The sequence below is a fragment of the Ceratotherium simum genome, chromosome 36 (assembly GCF_057802395.1).
Source record: "Ceratotherium simum simum isolate JZ-2026a chromosome 36, ASM5780239v1, whole genome shotgun sequence".
In the NCBI taxonomy this organism is placed as follows: Eukaryota; Metazoa; Chordata; class Mammalia; order Perissodactyla; family Rhinocerotidae; genus Ceratotherium; species Ceratotherium simum.
In genome coordinates, this window is record NC_141935.1 from 27,390,321 (window position 1) to 27,402,257 (window position 11,937).

Genomic DNA, 11,937 nt, shown 5'->3' on the forward strand with positions numbered 1-11,937 from the left:
TTAGTAGAGAATAATGAGGGAAGTACCTCTTATTTACTGGAGAGTCTGTCCCAGGTGGATGTCTGGTTCTGTACATGTCTGGTTCCAAAATAAAAGGAGAGAGTAGGCAGAAGGAGCACTGTGCCAACATGACCTGGCCAAGGAAGAGAAGGATGTTTTCCTCCAGAGAGTACCTTCCTCTGACAAACAGAAGGGGGAAAGTTCTGGATGGACTCTGACACAAACTTCTTTCTTTCCGTGAATCCTGTCCAGAGGGTGCACTTGTTGGTTAAAGTCATTCCAAGTACGACCAAACAAACCAGTCCAAATGGGGCATTTGGACTAGAGAAGACACTAGTGCTGGGGATGGGGAAAAACCTGACTACATATATCACATCCTTGGTCCAAGCACAGGGAAGCAGGAGTCATGGATAATGCATCAATACGCCCGAATGCACCGTAGCACTTGGGAACCTGGGAAGGAGAATCAAAGGTTACTTTACCCCTCCTCCTACTTGATTCCATTTTCCATTTATTCATCACTTGAGCTGAATGCATTTCTGGGCTTCTAGAAATGTTTGGGACTATTTCAATGGACCTCAGCCTTGGGGAGTTTAAGCTTTGGGATTATTTAGCATTGCAGAGAGCAGGAGAAAAAATCATCCAAATTAAACAACAATAACGATAGCAAACTCTACTGCATTTATACAAAGTCCTTCTACTGTCCCCAAAACAAAATGATCTCTCCCCCACTTTGGCACATATCCTGTAGGCTGCACCTTGGACCTTTGTGAAATCTGTCTTACAACACTTCATGTACTGTTGATTTAGGCTCAGGCTAATAGTGAGGGTTCATTGGGGAGCATGGTGTAGGAGAAAGAGGAATAGACAGGGAGATAGGAGGCTTGGTTCTAGTTCTAGTTCAAGCTAGCTTCCAGTCTCAAAATGCACACAACTTTCTGGGCTACCAGTTCCTTATCTGTAAAATGAGGAGATTAAACAAGTTGTTTCTTTATAACTCTAAAACTCTTTGGGTTAGAAGGCATTAAATACATAACAGGTATCATGGGGTGGAGAAAACAGAAAGGAATTACGAAAAGTGGCACTGTGTGATTTGCCGAGGCCGTACTGGAGCATCAATAATTCTTCACTGGCGGTAACGTCTCACTCCTCCAACACCCATGGCACCTTATTTGTCCACGTCTTTACCAATTCTATCCAGTTTTTACCTTGTATTCTTGTTATTGACATGCCTGTCTTTTCTTCCCCACTAGCCATAAGCTCCTTGAAAATACGGTCCATCATTTTCTTATTCTGCCATTTCTAGCTCTGGCTCCATAAATATTTGTCAAATAAATCAATGGTTCTGTGAAGAGTGTTGACTTAACTCTTCCTCCAAATAATCATTATTTCCATTTAAAAGATAAACTTAAGACCCGAACACTTTAATTTTTTTATCTCAGTTCGCAAAATTGGATCTGTACTCCCAGTTCCAAAGTATTCAGAGTAATGAACTGGTCTTTTGCCAAGCATTCACAGTTACTCACTCTGAAGACCTTTGCTTCTCAGCCCCAATCCACTAATATCAAAAACCTGCAAAAAACAAAAAATAATAATAGTTGTATTCTTGTGCCTGGGCTGAAAGCATTATCTTATGTAATTCTTAAACAATCCTATACAATTTTAGACGAGGATTATTGATACTAAAGCGAGTCCCACACAGATAGGAAGGAGCCAGGTTTATCTGACTCCAAAGGTCATGCTCCAGAGCAGTGGCGCACACCCCCTCTGTGTTTGATTATCCACCCAATGCAACCTACCTGGACTCTTATCTCTGTGAGTCTCCAGCATGAAACCTAAATCAATGGAGGGTGATAGAGCCAAAATTATTGAAGGAGAAGGTGGTGTTTTAGAGCTTTGTTGTGGTGAAAAGGCAGTGAATTTTATTCGGAGTTCTTTAGCCCTTGGTTTAATGCTTACTTAGTCACTTCATGGCTATGTGAAGTCAGGAAATTTCCCGAAGCTCAATGAGCCTCAGTACTTTGTTGGTAAATGTTGATAACAGCACTTACTTCAACAGGTTGTTATAAAAACTCAATGACATGTTGTATGTTCAGATACCTAGAATGCATAGTATGTACTCAAGAAATTTTTCCTTGTCCTCCTCCCAACTGTCCTTTCCAGCATAAGCAATGCCTTCCCAATGGCCCTAACCATAGAAGAATGAAGGATACACTTCCAGGAACACCTTGGCATCCTTTAATAAGGAGAACTTCTCTTCTCCTCAGCTTAAGTAAGTCCCAAATAGAATACTTTACCTCCCTAGAAATTACCAGAGCCCGCCAAGGCCCCAGCAATTCTGAAAGCTATTTGCTGTCAACACTTCCATTGAGTTGAATAGGGGAGAGGTGGCTCATTTTACCATTAACAGGATTCTTTTCTGAGGTTTTTATTTGGGTACTCAGTGGCCCAGAATATAACAGTATGACATAAGATTAATGTTTTTCCTGAGCCCATCTTGTGATGATACTTACATCGAGTAAAATCAGAAGTATTCTTTCTCATATTTTCTTCCTTAATTTATTAAAAAAAAAAATAGGGCCACTGATATTGCCACAATAGTGACCTCTACGGGGGCATTTATTCATTCATTCATTCACCAAACATTAAGCATCTTGTACCAGAGACATAAAGCTGTGAATAATCATGGCCCCTTAAATATCTCAGCGTACAGCAGAGATGAAAACAACATGAAAAGAGATTTCCAGTGCTGGATGGAGCTATGGTTAGGAAACCAGGCAGATAGGCTCTGACTCTTCAGTGCACCAGCCAGACCTGACCATCAGCTGTGGCCCTCAGCCATACAACTCACTTATTCAATCAGTAATTACTGATATTGGAAACCAACCCAGATATGGGCACGAGGTATGCCCTCAGCGCCTCCTCCCTCCTTACAGAAGCTCGTCAATTGGCTCAAACTGATGCCCATTCAAGTAGAGGAAAGAGATGGACTTTTCCTTGTCTCTTTGTCTTGACCCAACTCTATATCTGATGCATGACTCCCCTTGACTGAATTCCATCCAGCTCCCCACCCCAGTTCCCACCAACACAAGCTTCCTTGGCTCACATGCTGCTGGCCCATTTCATTTGGGGCAACTTCAGGTATTAAAGGTCATCGTCCAATAAGGCAAATTTATCACCCTAGAGAGTGAAGTTTTTTTACATTTTTTCCCCATGGACCCCCTTTGGATCTGATGAAGCCTAAGATCTCCTTCTCAGAATAATGTTTCTAGGTTCAGAAATATATAATATTACATAGGAAACTACATATATGTATGTATATACATACACACATATGTATATATATATTTATCAATATTTTTTAAAAACAAAAGTGTGATATAGACTTATATGGTCTTCTTTATAGTGTACTACTAATAAGACCTATAAGCAAGGACCATAATTTTGAAGTAGTGATACGTGCAAGTGATATTTTGAGACATCTCTATCAACTGTAATGTGATATGAAAATAGCTCTGATTTCTACTGGTGACAAAGCCTTGGTTCTGCTAATACTACTGCGGTTTGTTGCTCACATTCATAACCAAAGGGAATGCGAAATTTCAGTTACAGGGTAGTCAAGATAAAGAGGCAATTTTTTCCCATTCAAATTCACAGATTCCCCTGAATCCTTATAGACGCCCCCAGGGTAAAGAACTCCTCTTATAGAGATTTTTAAAAATCTGCCCTCTGCAACCACATAGAGCAAATTAGTCCTCTTCAACTCTCCTGTTTCTCCTAAATTAAGTCTTCCAATCCCAAAATGACACTGTTTCCAGAATCTTCAGTAACCTTATCACTTTTTTCTGTATGAGTGAGAGTTTGTTAATTCCCAGATTAAAGCACTGAGCCCGGAAAGTTAGTGAGCATTCCAGTATGGTATGACCATGTAACCTCAGAGGAATGATGGGTAAATTTGCAGGAACACCTTGGCATCCTCTAATAATGAAGTTCTCTTTCAGTTGGGAAAAAAAGCTGTCAAAATGGTTGATTTAGTATTTTAAAGTCAAAGCGGTGAGTTTTTCTCCTTAAGGAGAATGAATTGATTTTTAATGCTAGTTTGATTTTCCTACCGAAATTATCATTTTAAACAGGCATGTGTAACACAAGGGATCAGACACACAAGGCAAAAAGAAAACAGTTTTTTCCAGGACAAATGACTGAGTTTGTCATTTGTGTAGCCTATGCTAGATGTGTGTATTTAAAGCTTTTTGAAGACTGGGCCTCTCAGCAGGTAAGCTGGAGCGTCTGATCCTAGCTCTAAATTTGAAGTAGCTGGATCTCAATGGAGATACAATTAAGTGAGCACGAATTCTGTGCTGGGAGATTAAAAAAATAAGTAGGAAATGGCCTCTGTCCTCAAGGGAACTTAAAAAATGGTGAAGGATATAAACATATTACAAAAATAATTATACAAGGAAGACTAAAGTCATGCTATATTTGGGGGGGGGGGTGGCGGATACCTGAAATGATGTGAAGAAAAGATTTGAGCTATTATAACGAATAGACGTATATTGTCAAATGGATTTGTTAACAGGGCAAAAAGAATACCTTAGATTTTCAGAGCATCCTGTATTATAATACTCAGCAAACGCCATTATAATTACTAGGTTATTCTTGGTCTTTCCCACTACTTTTGAGCTTGTCACTATAAGTGAATGAAGGCACAACATACTATGGGAAATGTGGAGGAGGGGGGTTTGAACCCAGTTCTGCAACTTAACGTTGTGTGACTTTTTGAAAGCTCTTAATCTCTCCAAGCCTTAGTTATCTCGTCTGTAAAATGTGGACGATAAGGATAATAATATTAGTTAGGATTTTTGTAATGATTAGATGATACCTATAAAGTGTTTAGCAAACAGTCTTCCTTCAAGAAGTGCCAGCTATTGTCACAGAAGAAAGCACGTAGAACTGGTATTGAGGGCTGGAATGAGATACCGTGATACACTTCTGCCTTCTCATCGTGAAGACTGAACTGGAGAGACTGTAGGCTTTCCCTGAGGTCACACCTCAAGTGTGAAAAACAGGAACCCGTGCAAACCCAAGTCTCCTAAGTTCCTTAGGTTAATAAGTTTATAACAACCAGACAACCCTCTTCTAGGTCAAAGAGTCTTAATACTGTTTGACCCTCTGAAACAAAGCAGTGTTTCTTGTCTGCTTCCTTCAAAGTCTATATTCTCTGAGTTCACAGAAGTGAGATATCTTAAGTATTTTTTCCATATTATTTATCTAGTTGAAGTCTTGGATATAAATGCCTGAGGCTACACATTTTTGAATTGCTCCGAATACTTCATAATGAACAATGAGGCGTGGTCTCTGTGGGCTAGTGGATGTGGCCCTGAGACATGAGTATATCCTTAGCAGAGCATTAAAATCAACACAGATCTATCTTTCTCCCAAATAGTAGGCTTCGGGATGAATATTTTTCATCAGTTTATGGTCTATCAAATGAGACACTCCTACGGATATGAACCTAAATCAAGAAATAATCAATCAAGATTATTTTCATATATGTAATTTCAATTATTTAGCTATACCTATAGAAAGATGTTTGCTGTTTTTGTTTTTGCAGCTGTGAATAACAGGCTTATACAGGAACTAAATGCAACAATGTATGTGAAAATGTAATACAAAGGATCATGCTAGTGATAATAACCATGATATTCTATTATTATTATTATTGTTGTTGCTGCTGCTGTTGTTATTATACAAAGAAGTGGCTCAATAGGTATCTGTTGAATGCATGCTTATATGAATGGTTATGTTCTCAGCTATCAAATGTTATGGTTATAACCAATTGTCTTAATCAATAAAACTTGCAGAAAATAAACCCCCAGGGTTGTGGTGAAGATTAAACTAGATAATATGCACAAATATGTCTAGTCTAATCTGGCATATATTACGCATTCAACAAATGTTAGATGAATCTTAATTGGTAAAATGATTAATAAGGGAAAATTAAAGATCGCTTGAAAATTTGATGAAATTTATCTTCCCAGCAAAAGCAGTTGGCAGAGAAATCTCATTATAGAGCTGCCAGATTTTTATTAACTATAAGTACAATATCATACATCTATCAACTTTCCCCAAACGCTCCTACTATAATTAGAAAATATAATGCATTATCCAGGGTTCGTGTTATAATTGCATAAAAGCAGAGGGGGCGGCTAGTTTTCTGTAGATAAGATTAGCTTCCTTCCAGCCTTTAGAGTCACAGCTGTAGAGCCAGGTTGAATAATATTTTTAATGCAGACGGTGTTTGTACTGGACAAAGTCAACTTAGCATTTCACATGAGCTAGTCAACTGTTCCCCTGCTCGACGTGTTCTCTTTCTTTCTCCTCTCTCACTGCTTAAATAAATTATAGGAGAGGAGACTTTTAGCTTGGAACTGCTACTAATCCGTAACATGAAAGTCATGTTTGAGAATCTTTGTATTCTTGGCGTCATGTCCTTCAAAAACTCTCCTTCAAGAGAATTTTTCCATAAGTCATGCATTTCCTTTGTTTCTAATCCCCTTGCATTCATAATTCAGGAATGTTTTCTTAGTGTAACAGACTCTCAAGTATGTCTTCTTATGAGGGTTATTGTATCCACGAGAATAGTCTGATCTTATGTCCCCTGCTTTCCCTCTCATCCAGGTAAGTAAGTGCCTTCAAAGAGACTTGCCCCTCAGCCATGAGATTTCTTTATAGGAAAGTAATCTAGAAAAGGGAGATGGAACCCAGAGTTTCTCTGCCTGAAGGGAGGTGGGAAGCGCAACATTAAAAACTGAAGAACAGCAGTGGAGATTCTTGGTCTTGGACTTGGGGTGATAAATCTTACCATCCTCCCCCTGCCCCCTGCCCCGGATTTATTTCTCCTCGTCTTCTTTGCTAACACCTGACTATCACAGCATTGTGCTTGGTTCCACAGTGAGCCTGGATGAATCTTCCCCTTTCATCCAAGCTTTCCCAGCATGGGGGCACCGTGTAGTTCCAGACAGTAAATGGGAGTGCAGCAGAGGCTAATCTGGTTGAGAAGGGGGGAGACACACAGTGACCTCCCTTTCTTCCCAGACACTGAGGAATCTTTACTTTGTCCTTGACAAAACCCTTTGCTTTGATTCAAGGACACCACATCCCCCAGCAGAGTACAGTGGCACCAGAGAGAAAGAGCAGTCAGAGCTTCCAAGGCCTCACTCATGAACACAAGCTCCTTGGTGGGCAGCCCCATGAGCCTCCCAGATCCACCCCTCCAGAAGCTTCAGAATCAGTCTTGCTTGACACAGATATCATGGCCTCCCTCATCCCAGTGTACCCATCCCAGGTCCAATGTCCCTTCTGCCTTCTCCTCTCTCAAGAGTAACCTGTGTTTTTTCCCTTAGAAGGCTTTTGCGCTGGGCCTCTCACACATCGTTGTTTTAAAAGCCCCTCTCTGAGCTTTCTCCTAGGGCCTTCATGTTTAGTAGTGAGTTATACGGCAGTTGGCAAAGAGAGAAGGGTGTTCCTGAAGCTAAAATCACCAACCTGGCTAAATTAGGATTAATCAAGTAGAAATGATGACTGCCAGTCACAGGTAGCCCACTTTAAGAGTGATTATTTCTCTCTTCCGTGCACATTTATAGTTTGTCCCTAGAAGATGGCTGATTCATGAAGGTAACAACAGTGCAAGGAAACAGCTTTTAGACATGAGTTTAAAAAAGGTTGGATAAGGTTTAATACGGACTAGACTTGACCATCTCTGAGCTTCTAGGAGGCAGATGCATAATTCTTATTTTTTAACACATATCTTAGACTCTGGATACCACGAAGGGAAGCTATTCCAGCTCTTCTGTTCTGAAACCAAATTTACCAGGAATCTGGATACTATTGTCACTGTACAAAACGTACCCTTGTGGCCCTGAACTTGCGTTTGAGACATGCTTGAGGCTAGGTCTATTGATAAGGTAGCTCATACACACTTCCCCTGCAGATCAGCTCAAGAAACCCCATTCTTTTTTTTCCCTCTTTCCTTTGTATTCTGCTTCCCTTTCTGCCACCCAACTCCTTACAGAGTAAAGATAAAGACTGTTTGAATAGCTTCAAAGAGTGAAGCTAACTAAAAAGAAAAGGAAATTGAGTTCTCTGTTAAATCTGCTTTCCTTATTTTGCTAGACAGCACCAATTCTGGTGGCAAAAATAGAAACAAACCTTTCTGAATGACGTATCTCTTATTAAGACTCTAGATACTGCTTTCCAAAGGGAGGGGGGTGCATAACATTAGGGAGACATTTTTTCGTCATTTGGGGATTGGAGTCTCTCCCTGGTCAAGAGAAGGCATCCATTTTCAGAGTTTGCATGCTGCCCTCTCCTGGTCTATATGTACAGGAATGTTAACAGCTCATCAGATGTATTTATTTTCACCCCACACCTGTGTGTGAGGTACACGTGTACACATGAGAGTTTGTTTAAAATATTCAGGAAATCTCACCAGAAGTTTATACTTGAGGCTAATTTGAGGAAATAAACTCATTATTCCTTGGGCTCCTGGATTTATATTTAAGGATGCCAATCTTTATACCATGTCACTTCATACCCTGGTTGTTTTGACACTCTCTCTGTTCATCCTTTTCTCCCGCATGGATCTGGGACTCTGCTCTGCACATCCGTGCTCCACCCTGGGCTGGGTCTTATGGATGAGCTAGCCAATCGAAGATATCTGCCCAATTTTCTGAAGTGGTCTGCGTTTAGACAAATGGTTTGAGGACCCTATCTTCCCCTGCCACGTGATCAAAATTAACTCTACACATTCCTAGGTCAGCGTGTCTAATTTATAGGGAACGATGGCTCTGTGGGAGGAAGAGAAGCAGCACAGCAAACGCAGAGGGAGATGGCACCAGAGGCCTAATTCATAACTGCATGCTTTCAAAGCCATTTGTCTTATTTATTGGTCCTCTGTGTGACTGGTTTCAAGCTCAACACTCAGAACATGTCCCCCAGTGGAAATAATTTTTTACTTTTCTCCTAGATACTTCAAGGACCCTGACACTGAGAAAAAGCCTGCAACCTGGTGTGATTGCTGTAGCGACTCTGGAGGACAAACGTGGCTGGTCTAATCAACTGTGTGCCTGTGTCTCTGAAGTCTCTAATGTTTGTCCTTGACCCAGGCCGGCCAGTCGTCTCCCTATCAATAAGAACTCGGCGCCCAGACTGGGAGTCTAATTCCACTCCTTTACTTTAGAAGAAGAGGAGAGCTAAGGAAGAGGTGTTTACTTTAAAGAGATTTAAAGGCATGTACCTTGTTTAAACTTTACCAAACTTATAACTTGAGGATATCTAAAGCTCTGGCTGGCTAAGATGCCTAGTGAATGAACTTTTGATTACCTCTCTCAATGAAGAATGATAGCACAAAACAATGAGTAATCAAAGCATTGTTTATATTTATCTTTGAAAAGCCATCACCTCTTAGTTCGTACAAAGTGTATGTATATATTCAGTCTCACCTCCACTCAATCACTACCAATGCCCAACATTGCTTTAGATTTGAATGGTAGGAGGGAAATTTATTTCAGATATTATATTTATAGAAGACTGACAAATGTTCATAGTGATACAAAACTACCCCTTTTAACCACAAATAGAATTTAGTTGGGTCAATTAACTTGTATTTATTTGAATAGGTATATCCTTTACAATCAGGTTCCTTTGCGACGTAAAAGGAGAAAAACATTCATCTGTGAAATTAAAATACTCTCTGCTAAATATAGTATTTACTTACCATGTCTATTCTTTGACACAATTTCAAAATTACCTGGTTAAATCATTCAAATCTGGCAACAGACAAAAATAGGGGCAGATTTCATGACTCCACATTTCTCTTAATGACAAAAGAACATGTTCATGTGATAAGAATACAGGTCAATGTAAATTCTCCATTGCGATATGTAAAACACATGCCTCTCTTACAAATTCTTTATCTTCCTTGGTCAGGCACATGTCTTGGAATAAGCATTGCCCTGAAAACCAGGCACGACGGAGTGGGGAATTGATTGTGAATGATCAATGGATGGTTTGGATATGATCTACTAAGAATTCACTGAGAAGAGTGCTAGTTAGACTTAAGATAACATATTCGATTGCTCCTGCACCTGCTTCAGCCATTGTCTTGTTGAACTAGAATTCCAATCTGTGTCTGTTCTCCACTGCAGGGAAAGCTCTTTTTATAGGGATTCAGAGCAGTTGATCACCGGTACTTGAAGATCACCCAAAGCAAGACTCATCTTTTACGTGAGCCTTCATTCAGTCCCCTCTGACATTTCCAGGGAAAGACTGAACTCATTAAGGATTGTTAATTTAATCACAAGTAATCAACAGAGGGAAACAAGTTACATAACCATCCTCAAAATTCAAAATCGAACATGGTTAGATCCCAGAAAACAGATTTTTTTTTTTCCTCACAAAACTCGTGTCTCAAAATAAAAGGAATAAAGAAAAGGAAAGAAAGAAATGGCCAGAAGTCTACCAATTTTAGGATCCAATAAAATCAAACCAAAAATTGACATTTCCTTACAAGTATCATATTTATGACACAGTTTCAATTCATGAGTTTTCATGTAGTCAAACATGAGGTCCTGGAAGTCATGCTGCCTGCGGGTGCAGAATACAAATGCATTTTCAAGTCGGAAGACAACGTAAAAATAAATCAGGTAAGCAAGAAGAGTCCCTGACAACCACACTTAGAAATACCTCTCTGTCGTCTCCCTTTTTCTCCTTCAACTATGGAATAGTGACACAGTGATATTTCACTCATGAGTTTAGTCCTCTTTGGCCATATGCTTTAAAAATCAAAACCATGCCCCAGTCCACCGTGGTTCCTATTCCTCTGGGGAGGATATTAACCTGATGGGTAGATGGGAATGTTCAAAGACTGCTTTCTAACAATCAGATGGTGTTTGACTTGCTATACATCATAATGATACTAAAGATGGCCAAGACGAATAAATGGGCTGCCTGACAACAGGCAGGTATTGATGTTATTTTAAAAAAAGAGATCACGGTCAAGTTTGAAGGTCCTCGCTTTACACCCACGGGTAATCCAATAGGTGAATAAACCTTGTGGCCCCAGAACGCACGCTAACAGCTTTAATTATCTAGGGTGAATCAGGCTAGAGGTTCACTCCGTGCCTTCTATTCTGACCGGCAAGGGAACAATGTCAATTACTTTTAAGTGCCTGGTGAAGGTAGAAATCAGACACCGTGTCTGCGTCCGATTAGTGGTGACAAGCTGCATACCTGCAATGACGTGATGGAAGCCTCCTCCTCGGGTCCCTTCTCTCTTTCTCTGGCTGGTAGAGTCCACAGCGGGGTCTAAGTTTGGTCTCCCGCTGCCGCGCTCAGCTGGACCGCAGCCGGCCTCCAGCAGCCGCCCATAAGAAACGCGGGCCGAGTGTGCAGCCCGGGCTGGCAGCCCTTGCAGATGTGAAAGGAGCCCGCGACTTAGCTCTGACTCCTCTCGGCGCTGCATGGGGATATTATCACAGTCTGGGATTTCTATTGGCTCTGAACACCAAACAAATCACACCAGCCACCCCCCCTTCTCGGTTTCACTCAGCGCTTGTTTCTCATCTAAGCCACAAACAGTGCAGCCACACACACTTCAGTCGCTTGCAATGTTTCTCTTTTCCTCCTTCCAGTCTGTGGATTTACAACCTTGTGGTCAGCTGTAACATTTTTTTTAGCAGACTTCCAATCCAAACCTTCTTGTTTATGTAGAGAAATTCTCCATCCCCTAAACCCGCAAAAACCACTCATTCCCCTCAGATCTTCTTCCTCCTTTTGTTGATGGGTTTTGCAATGTAAAGAATGTACAAAGCCTGTGTGTGATACGTCCTTCTGGACACACACACACACACACACACACGCACCCAGGCTCTTATTGTT

The 11,937-nt window shown here is 40.7% G+C and overlaps 1 protein-coding gene across 1 annotated transcript in view; it reads right to left on the reverse strand.

Annotated features, from left to right (window-relative positions):
• The window catches only part of GREM2 (gremlin 2, DAN family BMP antagonist), a 106,188-nt gene extending 94,693 nt beyond the window's left edge, over nt 1–11,495 (reverse strand). Inside the window, exon 1 of the mRNA XM_004439577.3 lies at nt 11,290–11,495. The gene's annotated coding sequence lies outside the window, so the exon portion shown is untranslated. The remainder of the gene's footprint in view (nt 1–11,289) is intronic.
• Nucleotides 11,496–11,937: the final 442 nt, after the last annotated feature.